The sequence below is a fragment of the Oreochromis aureus genome, linkage group 11, assembly GCF_013358895.1.
Source record: "Oreochromis aureus strain Israel breed Guangdong linkage group 11, ZZ_aureus, whole genome shotgun sequence".
Classification (NCBI taxonomy): domain Eukaryota; kingdom Metazoa; phylum Chordata; class Actinopteri; order Cichliformes; family Cichlidae; genus Oreochromis; species Oreochromis aureus.
Genome location: NC_052952.1, coordinates 12,737,087 through 12,747,185, shown reverse-complemented (window position 1 = coordinate 12,747,185; position 10,099 = coordinate 12,737,087). Strand labels below are relative to the sequence as shown.

Below are 10,099 nucleotides of genomic sequence, written 5' to 3'. Positions count from 1 at the left end.
AAGGAATTTCTAATCAGGTGTTACTGGCTGACAGTATTCATCTACGCAGAATTCAGACAAAGGTTTGGGGAAAGCTGTAGCCTTCTGCTGGATAATCTATCACTGCGGTGAGTGTATGAGTTGATTTGGCACTTAAATGGTGAGAACTTTGAAAATGAGGCAACATTCGAGGATAAAAGTATACTGTAGTTGCTCCAATACTACTTTGAAACATTTGCTGCTATCATTTGTTGCCAATTCGTATTCAATTGATAGCGCTTAAATGTAAAAAAAAAAGACCATAAATTACAAAATTCAAATATTATTTTTATTTAATAAGACTTTTAACACCTGAAATCATGACATTTTTTTGGAAAAATGTTTACTAAGGTCATAGATAACAAGTCCTAAGTGATTTTTTTCGCTTAAACTTTTATACAATTTGAACTTTTTTTTGCCAAAGAAGTCGCCCCTTTGTGGTCTTCTTAAAGAAAGCATTGAAACATCAATGCTTTCTTTAGGAGGTTATTTTATTAGTTTTGAAAAGTCAGACAGTGCACCACGAGCCAAACAGAGGTCAGAGCTTCAGAATTGTCTTTACACTTTTAAGATGTTCAGAAGCCCTCTTTAAAAATGTAAAAGATAATATGACACTGCACGATACTAAGATATATGGCGATGACAGCAGTTACAGTATGAACAACTATATGAATGGTTAAAATTCTTTAAGTGCCTGAAGAACAGCAGTCTTATTACAGTTTTAATCAATCACTTTGATGCAGGTCTCACATCAGAAATGTCTTTATCACTACTCTTAATCCACTGTAGTTCTCAGATCAGTAACACATTTCCCCACACACACTAGCCTTTTCTCACTGTATTTGTGCACACTGCTATAGTTTCCATGCATACTTCACTGCTAAAGATATTTGTTATTATCTGAATCTCACAAGTCATCAAAACAGTTTGTGCCTTTGTCTGCCACAACTCTAGATCTCACACTTTCCTGAATATTCTACAGCTTGGCATTGACATTTTCAATTAAATTACTTCTGACTCCTTTTGAAATATATAAAAGAACAAGGCCACTAACACATTGTCGGTGGTAGCGGTGAAAATGCTGCTATATTTGATGTATATATATATATGGATATAATTATGAAGCAAAGAAAAAATTGATAAATAACTCTAAATATGTCAATAGCCACCCTTTGCTTTGTAAAAAGTGCTGCAAACCCTTGGCCTTCTGTCAATGAGCTTCATGATGTAGTCACCACCTGAAATGGTTTTCACCTCACAGGTGTGCCTTATCAGGGTTCATTTATGGAACGTGAGGATGGCCCTAGGAAAGGAAGACCGAGAGTCACCTCTGCTGCTGAGGAGAAATTCATCCAAATCACCAGATTCAGAAATCACAAGTTAACAGCAGGACAGGTTAGAGCACAGATAAATGGCACACAGATTTCCAGTAGCAGACACATCTCTACATCAACTGTTCTCAGGCCTGTGTTGCAATTCTCACAGCAGAAAAGCTTTCCTCTTAATGCAGTTCTCAAAACAGTTAAAGCATTTTTCATAGCATAGAGTCTACTGAGCAAAAGGCACTACCACAATCAAAACTCTTCCACGTTTGTCAAAACATATTAAAACAAATTCAGAAACAAAAAATTAAAAGTGAAACTTTACAAAATTGCTGAAATGGAGAAAAACAAAATGACACTCATTAAACTATATGCATCAGAAAACAGACAAAGAACACATATACCATCTATGAACAAAGCACCAACTACTGTATAGTCCCGTAAAGTCACACTACATACATACAGCAACCACTTTATTATGTACGCCTGTTCCACTGCTCATTACATTAATCCAAATACTGAATCATCCTTTCACATCAGCAGCAAGTCAAAACATTTAGGCATGTAGACATGGTCAAGACAGCCTGCTGAAATTCAAACTGAGCATCAGAATAATAAAGAAAGACAACTGAACGGGGCACGGTTGTTGTATGATGTGAATAATTCAGATGCTGTTGATGTATTGGGATTTTCCCATACAATCATCTCCAGGGTTTACAGAGAATAGTCTAAAATGTGAGTGAGCAGCAGTTCTCTAGGTGAAAATACCTTGTTGATGTTAGAAGAGAACGGCCAGACTACTTCGAGCTGATGGGAAAGCAACAGTAACTCAAATAACCCCTGGTTACAAACAAGGTTCAAGGTACTAACAGGCACAACACATCTGACCTTGAAGCAGATGGGCTACAGCACAAGACCACACTGGTGTTTCAAAAAAAATTTAATTAAAAACACTAAAAGCAATGCTGGGAATGATTCAGGAAAGCAAGCAAGAGCTGTGACTGACAGAAGTACAAACTTTTTTGATGAGTTGGCAGATTTACGTGAGAAGTGCATAAACACAGTAACAAATATCTATAGTAGTAAATTATGTGTAGAAACCACAGCTGTGTAAAAACAACGAGAATGTCTAGTGTGGGTGAGGCAATGCATTACTGATTTGAGAACTGCATTTGCAGTGGTAAGATTCGCATTTGTGATATGAGAATTGCGCCAAAGCGATCGAGGGGGAAAAAACCCTGTTAATTAACCTGTTGGAGGCTTTGAGCAAAGCATGAACCTGATTGCCTGCCTGTATTGCGCAATCGTTGACCCTCCTGGCTGTAAAGCTTGCTCTCAGAGTGCGCAAATCCTACAGCCGTCTGTTTTCTGTGCTCGTGAGATCCACTTTAAAATCACGTTTATTTAACCCTCCCCGCCGTGAACCACGAGTCACTAATCATGCACAGACGTGCACCAGCGTGCTTTTTAGTCCATATTTCTTGGCGGATTACAGCTGCACGCCGCCCCACCCCTTAACAAACAACATCATCACTACCACTGTACCTAAATCAGGAAGCACCGACACGTTTTTCTTTTTTTCCCTTTTTTGTTTTCTTTCCGTTTTTTTTCGTAACGGAGACACTTTGGTGATTACAGCAACTGCGAACCATAAAGGGGGAAGAAGGCGTTATCTTCGATGCTGCTGACGACCACCGGTGACCACTACTAAAAGAAGACTGACACTTTGTTTCATCCAGTACAAGGCACAGCTGTGGATGCATTTGACACAGTCTAACCGGAGAAGGGTATGTGCACAGTCAAGCTGGTAAAATTCACAGGAAAACAAACAAACACACACACGTAAAAGAACGCGGGGGATACCACACTATTTGCATTTTATGTGGACTGCAGCTCGTGTGGTTTAGCGATTGTAAACATGTTTCACACGTCGACGCCTTTACGGCGCGTAACAAAAGCTGAAGCGAAAATATGCTCGGAATGTAGTTTCTGAGTAACTTTAGAAGACAGCGACGGAGTGAGAGCCGTGTTAGCATCCCTGTCACCACACTGTGACACTGCGTTTGTCATGTGCTTCGGCGGTGTCGCCCCTCCGCCAGCACTACTACAACAACTCCCCCCTCCATCCATCCTCGCGGCTGTCTGTCCTCGCGCTCCGAACACAGTTAGCATACCGTGCGATTTGAGTCTTCTTCGCTTAACCGCAACATGACAAAGCGTTTCGTGTGAGAGCAACGCCTTGTTCACAGCCAGTACTTAAGTACCTATAATTCGGCGTGCACCCAACTCGACAAGCTGGACTTTAATGTGGTAAATTTAAGGGTTTATTATTTGCTTCCTAATGCTTGCCACCGGAAGCCCCACTTTGTTGTTGGTAGTAGTCGTCCACTGGGCTAGCAGAGAAAGGAACTATTTAGTCTAAACAGCGTTAATATCACTTTCGATAGATTGCTTAGATGTTTTCCGAATTTATCCGTGGTTTAAATCGACTCGTTATGTCACGTTTCCCTCGCCACGAACACACGCACCGAAGTGCGGCGCCTTTAAATGGCGAGAATTCGAATGAGGATTTGCGCCCAAACTTCAGTGTGGATCACTCTGGTTACATGTTATTTACTGAGCACGTTAATGCATGCGTAAACAAGCTGCTGAGTGTACCTTTCACAGTTGCAGCAGTCAGCATTGCTACAACTGTTTGTTTTTAATGCTAGACAAGTGTATAAATTGGACATTCTTTGTAGGTGTCTATCATGGGTTAGGCTTTAATTATGGTGGTGTTTTGACTAGGCTGCTGCCTTTCAGCACGCTCAACCATGTAAAGCAGGAGGAAATGGAAGTATTACATCACTGCATCCCAAGGGAAGGCTATTCTACAGCAAGCTCACCTCCTTTCCTCACTTTACATGAAACAGGATGGTGACAGAAACCATGAGCCTCTGTGTGACTATGATGAACACACAGCATTTTTATCCACACACTGCAGCTTGTGCAGCTCAAGACCCAACGATAAGCTTTCCAGCTATGTGTGTATTTTTATTCTTTGCCAGTTAGTTATATATAAAAAGGGACATTGAGGCTCAAAGCTGTTATGACATGCTCACTTATTGCTGCCTTCCTCGAGCTCTAAATAAAGCACTTACACATGAGTGGGCGCCTGTGCCTGAACTACAGTGATTTATTAAAGCCTGCTGACCCTCTAGCAAGGGAACATTGTGCAAGATAACCCCTGGCTTTGTTTGATAGAAATCCCATGTAGGTTTAATCCTCACTTTTTTCTATTTTCCTTCAGATGATGAAAAAAAGTTATTAACAGTTATCATAAGATAACACAATTGCACTGCGGTTTCAGTTTTGGTACAGATCGAAACGTAGATATTTTTAGTATCGCTGTCTACACAGACACAGCTTTTACCAGCGGCTCCAGATTAACCTTCGCAAAGTTTCTGGAGCCAACTCTAGTTTCTCTGAAAGTACCTGAGTTGCGAAGGCCACAAGAGTGCATTTGTCTAGGCCAGGAGAAAGAAATACCAGGAAGATTTGCTCACACCGTCTCATGTCCCAGCTGGCATTCCTTTGCCTTTATGAACATGCTGTACTTACACCAGCAAGCCCCCCCTCTGTGAGTATCATGCAATCAGTTGTGCAAACACCCAGAATTTTTTCTTTCTCAGCCAACATTTTCTACCCCATTTCTGCACGTGCACTGCATCCACTTGCTACATCTGTGTTTTTACAGGTGATACACTGAGGTTTGACAACTTCCGTGCTCAGAGATTCACAGACTTCCTCCCGTTTCTCACTTCCCCCTCCTGTCTGTGCCTGCTCTGGCAAACAGGTTGAGTCACATTACCTTCACCTCCTGCGCAGCAGTGCGCTCGTTTTGTTGGTTTTGCCCTAGGTGGGTGTTGGCAGTGTTGCCTCTATGATATTCTTGACAGCATATGTTGTCATTGAAAGTAGCGTCACAGCCTTGAAAGTGTTGCTTAAACGTTATCCCTCTAGGCCAGGGTTTGGCAATTAATTTTCTAAAGAAATGAAATGAAAAACTGGGACTGTTGTGGAGGGCACCAGTGAGCTGAACTCAGTTCCGCTCAATATTAATTTTATGTCTTTGTAAGAGTAAATGTTATAGTTTGGTCCTAAATATAGCCCCTTGGGGAAAATGAATAATTGCCCATCCCTGCTTTAGAGCCATATTATAGATGGCAAATGCAAGCAAGTGGCTTGGGTCATACATCTTCATTGTGGAGTTCTAAGCTAGTGCTTCAGGCTCCAGGTTATGTCAGTAAGGGCCCCCTGGGAGTGATGGAGAGTTCCTGTGCAAAACATCTCAAAACAAACATTTGTTTGAATTAACAAAGCAGATTGCTGTGCTTAGTATTGGACCACTGGGAGTATTGTTTTCCAACTGATGTCTGGTATTCCCATAGAGCCATATACACAAATTCAAAAAAAAAAAAAAAGAGAGAAAAATCCCACAGCTGTCTTCTCAGACATTTCTATGCAATAGCAGCTCTGTATTTATACAGACTATGTTTGTAGTCTATGCTGTCATGGCCCTCCTTCGAAACAACATCAGAGCATCTTTGCAAGTTTAAGATGAAAAGTGCCTCAGTTTGATATTTTAGTCAAAGAAAGGGGAGCTTATCCAAATAAATCACTCAACCCTGAGACCAATTATCTCATGTTAGCAGAGCAAGAAGCGAAGAATGCAGTGACTCTGGTGTTTTAGGCAGACAGCTGGAGCCCGCAGGCTAGCATCACCTCTCTCTGTGGTGGAACTGCTGTAGTTCGGGCAGATGCGCATGGTCAACTGCCGTTTCATTCAAGAGGAATACTGATGAAAGGGGAAAACGACTTGAAGGGTTTTCATTTAAATTCCGTTCAGCTTGTTTTGTTTTTGCTTTTAATGGCGTCAATGCAAGACATGCAAAACCCGAAGTGAAGGACGCTTTACATAGTAAGCTAAAGATGCTTTGATTTTAGAGAGAGAACTCTCATCTGATTCTTCTCTTTGAGCAAGCACTTATGAGGAGGAAGAGATCTGTGGCAGAACCAGAGGGGCAGTGAAAAAGATGTCAGTAGAGCATAGACAGACCTCACACAAATGAAGAAAAGAAAAAATGTCAAATTCTGAAATTTCAGAGGCTTAATATAACATTTTGGGCTTATTTGCTTCTAAATTACTTAATTAATCCATTTTTAATTGGCCGAGTTGTTAGTCAAAACTACAAGTTTAACATAGTCCAAAAAAAGTTAGTAGGCATAAACACATTTTTTTCATGTATACCACCAACCTGTTAATTTCAAGGGGTTTTGGCACCCTGCTGTAACTTTATTTGCATAGTCAGCCTGTACAGTTCCGTCAGTTTCTCCATATTCAAGCCTTCATAATGATTCAGCATGAAAAGGAGCTATTCAGGCAGCGCATGTGCTGAGTGCAATCAATAAAATAGCTATTTAAAAATGTAGACGGTAAATATGTTGTTATTTTGTTAGGCTGCCACAGATGAAAAACACTGGCTTGACGTTCAGTTCCCCAGCTCCTCCAGTCCACACACTGAATAGTTCTTGGAAAGGGCAGAGAACCCCAAATGTCTCCTCACCTTGTAGTGTAGAATTCTTTTGACCGCTCCAAATACCAGTCCAGTTACCATTTTAAAACGTTAAGTCTTTGAGTAAGGTGAAATGTATTCTGCAAATCAGTGCTCCCTCAGAAAATGCAGTCTTCTTCTTGCTATAATGATTGCAGCGTATGTTTGTACCCTACCTCCTCCTTAACGCTTGGGCCAATCTGAACGAAACTTTGCTTGAAAATTGTTACACATACAGCGATCATTAATATCTAAATAGCACAAAAGTGAGGAAATTTGTGTTTGATTTGTGCTAACAGTGCTACTTGGCAATAAATCTCATACTGTTGGAAAGCCTGTTTATTTCTCCTTAAATAGTCCCACATTTATAAGGAAAATGCATTTGTGGATTGAGGTCAAACTTGACAAAAAAAATCTTTTTGTCAAAGCCAAAGAGCTTATTCTGCAACCAACTATTTTTTGGTGTTTATTAGATTGACTGAAGTCTGTAAAAACAAGACATATTGGCAAATTAAGAACCGATTCATTAACAAATGGGGGCATCAGCAGATGTGGAGAACCATGGCACCTCTTCCCCATTCTGATCACCAGCTTGGTCACCCAATACTGTGGGATGACATCACATTCGTCAACCAGCATTTGTCACAAGTCAGCTAATGTGGTTATGTTGGTCAGTCTGGCACGAACAGCACACCAAAGCTGACCCCACAAGAGTTTGATAAGGTTGAGGTCAGGACTGCAGGCAGGCCATTCCCTACTCTCTACTTTAAAATTCTGGAGGTAGTCTCTGCAAAACCCCACTCTGTGGGGTGAGCATTGTCATCCTGGAGGACAGTTTGGTCCCAGTCTGTGGGACCAGATATGGGACTGACACTGGTTGTAGAATCTTCTCTCGATATCTCTCTGCATTGAGATCGTCTCCAGTGATGATAAGCCTTGTTTTTCCAGTGAGGGAGATGGTGCTCCACATCATCACCATGCTGCCTCCACCAAAAGCTGTTACCCTATCAGTGCAGCAATCAGCATAGGGTTTTCCACATCTTCTCCATACTTTGACCCAGTGATCCAGCTGCCGTAGGTAGAATCAGGCCTCATAGCCGAACATTACGTCCCTCCACATCCTCAAGTTCCAGTGCACATGTTTCTGACACATGGGGTACCAGAAGCTTAAGATCAGCCATAAATCCCAATGAGTTTGATTGTCATATTCATCATCTCCCTGCTTATCCAGTGTTACCTTCTCTATTTGTGCTTATTTCACATGTCATATGAAACAAGGGTTGTATCCATGACAGAGTTTTGTTTGAATCGCCACTAAATAATGAAAAATTTGAAAAAGTGATACTGGTGTTGCAGCCACCTTCTGCTTTCTGAAGTCCATCATTATCTCTTGTGACTTGTTCAGAAGCAGATTATTCCTCTGAGACCACCATGCAAAATCATCCAGCAGTCCTCCTCCTCTATCACTTTCACATCCAACCAACGCAGAACCATCAGAGTATTTCTGAAGGTGGCATGACCTGGGCTTGTATCGAAAGTCTGAGGTGTAGGAGGTGAACAGTGAGTGGAAACAGTCCCCTGTGGGCTTCCTGTACTACACAAGACCAGACAGAAGAAATGCAGTGCATATGTTTGTTTTAATTAAACGATCTTCTCATGTTGTTATTTTGTCCTTTGGAAAGATTGCTGGGTAGTAACTAATTCATTGACATTTTAGACTAGTTAATTGTTGCAAGTTAAATAGTTTCCATTACTTTTGCTATTATACTTGTGATTATAGAAAAGCCAGGGATAAAAAGGCATGAGCCTCAGAGCCCTTTAAATGTCGAGTATTGCTCTTGTGTGGTTGCTAATCAGAAAAAGGGGGTTGAAAATGAGTTTGCGTGTGCTCCTTTTGAAGTAGGACAAGTAGATTTGGAAAGAATAATTTTTTTTTTCTTACATTGGTTTGACTTATAGTGGAACAGATCCCAGCCTTCGTTTTCCTATTGACCACATTTACCCCCTGATTTCTCCATTTGGTGTGATTTTTGCATTTGTTTAGGAGCAGTAACGCTTGGCACTCACATCCATTTAAATATAAATGTTTTTAGTATTACATGAAAGAGAAGAAGAGAGTAAAGAGGTGAGGATGATGAAACAATCCAGTTTCTTTATAAGGGTTGCCATTCTGGCATTGCTCTGCCCTCCCTCTGGGACAGATTTTAACCTTTGACCTCAAAGCTATTGTCAAGAATATAGTGCACTTTCCACTGATACATAGGGAGAGCTATAGATCTCTTATCTCATCCCCTTTCTCCACTGCCTTCCGCCCACAGGCACACATGCACACATATACACACATGCTCCGTATTCATTACGTAATTGACTCTCGCAGTAGGGCAAAACACGGTGCAGTCACAGAGGCTTAAAAGAAGCTGTTGTGTCGAACGCACAAGAGCAAACTTTAAGTGAAACAATGGAACCAAGCAACACATGCTCCAGTTAGAGACATGGGTTTGTCAGTCTGCTGCTGTGTGACGATGTGCCACGCAGGCGTCGTATCAAGTTATGGAAGCTAAATGAGTGCATCATACACGGGCCTCGTGATTGTTAATCATAGGCTAGTATGTGAGAACTACGTGCTGGGATCTGGCTAGGAGATGCAGTGGCTGTGTTCCTTTTTTATTGCGTGCGCACACACAAAAAAGAGGTAGTGTCTCTTTGGTCACACATTGATTCGTTGGAGACGAACTACAGAAATACAGCATGGACCAAAATGAATATGTTACTTAAAGAATGTATAGGGACCGTGCAGATTGTGGTTACAGCAGTGGTAGTAAATAAAACTGTTCTGTTTAGGTTAATTAATCTTACAGCAAGCACTGCATGCCAGTGTGATGCTTGATTTGTTCACCTCAAAAGCTGAATACTTCACTCAGACAAAGCAAGAGAAGCTGGCTTAGACAAAAGCCGAAGCAAAATTAATGACCGGTTATCCTGAAAGCTCTTCCTTACTTACTTTTTGATCTGCTAGCTTTATATATGGATCACGAACATGCTATATATGGGCCTCTGATTGGCTTTGGTGAGAAAGGTGCAGCTTCTGGCACCTCAGTGTTGTCTGTGTCACTTTCAGGCTTATTCTCTTTCATGTTTTTGGCTAAGTGGACTTTTGGACCACAT

General features: G+C 41.2%; 1 protein-coding gene across 1 annotated transcript in view; it reads left to right on the top strand.

Moving 5' to 3' along the window:
• Positions 1–2,669: 2,669 nt before the first annotated feature.
• LOC116326755 (myelin basic protein-like) overlaps positions 2,670–10,099 on the top strand; it is a 49,149-nt gene continuing 41,719 nt past the window's right edge. Inside the window, exon 1 of the mRNA XM_031748166.2 lies at positions 2,670–3,127. The gene's annotated coding sequence lies outside the window, so the exon portion shown is untranslated. The remainder of the gene's footprint in view (positions 3,128–10,099) is intronic.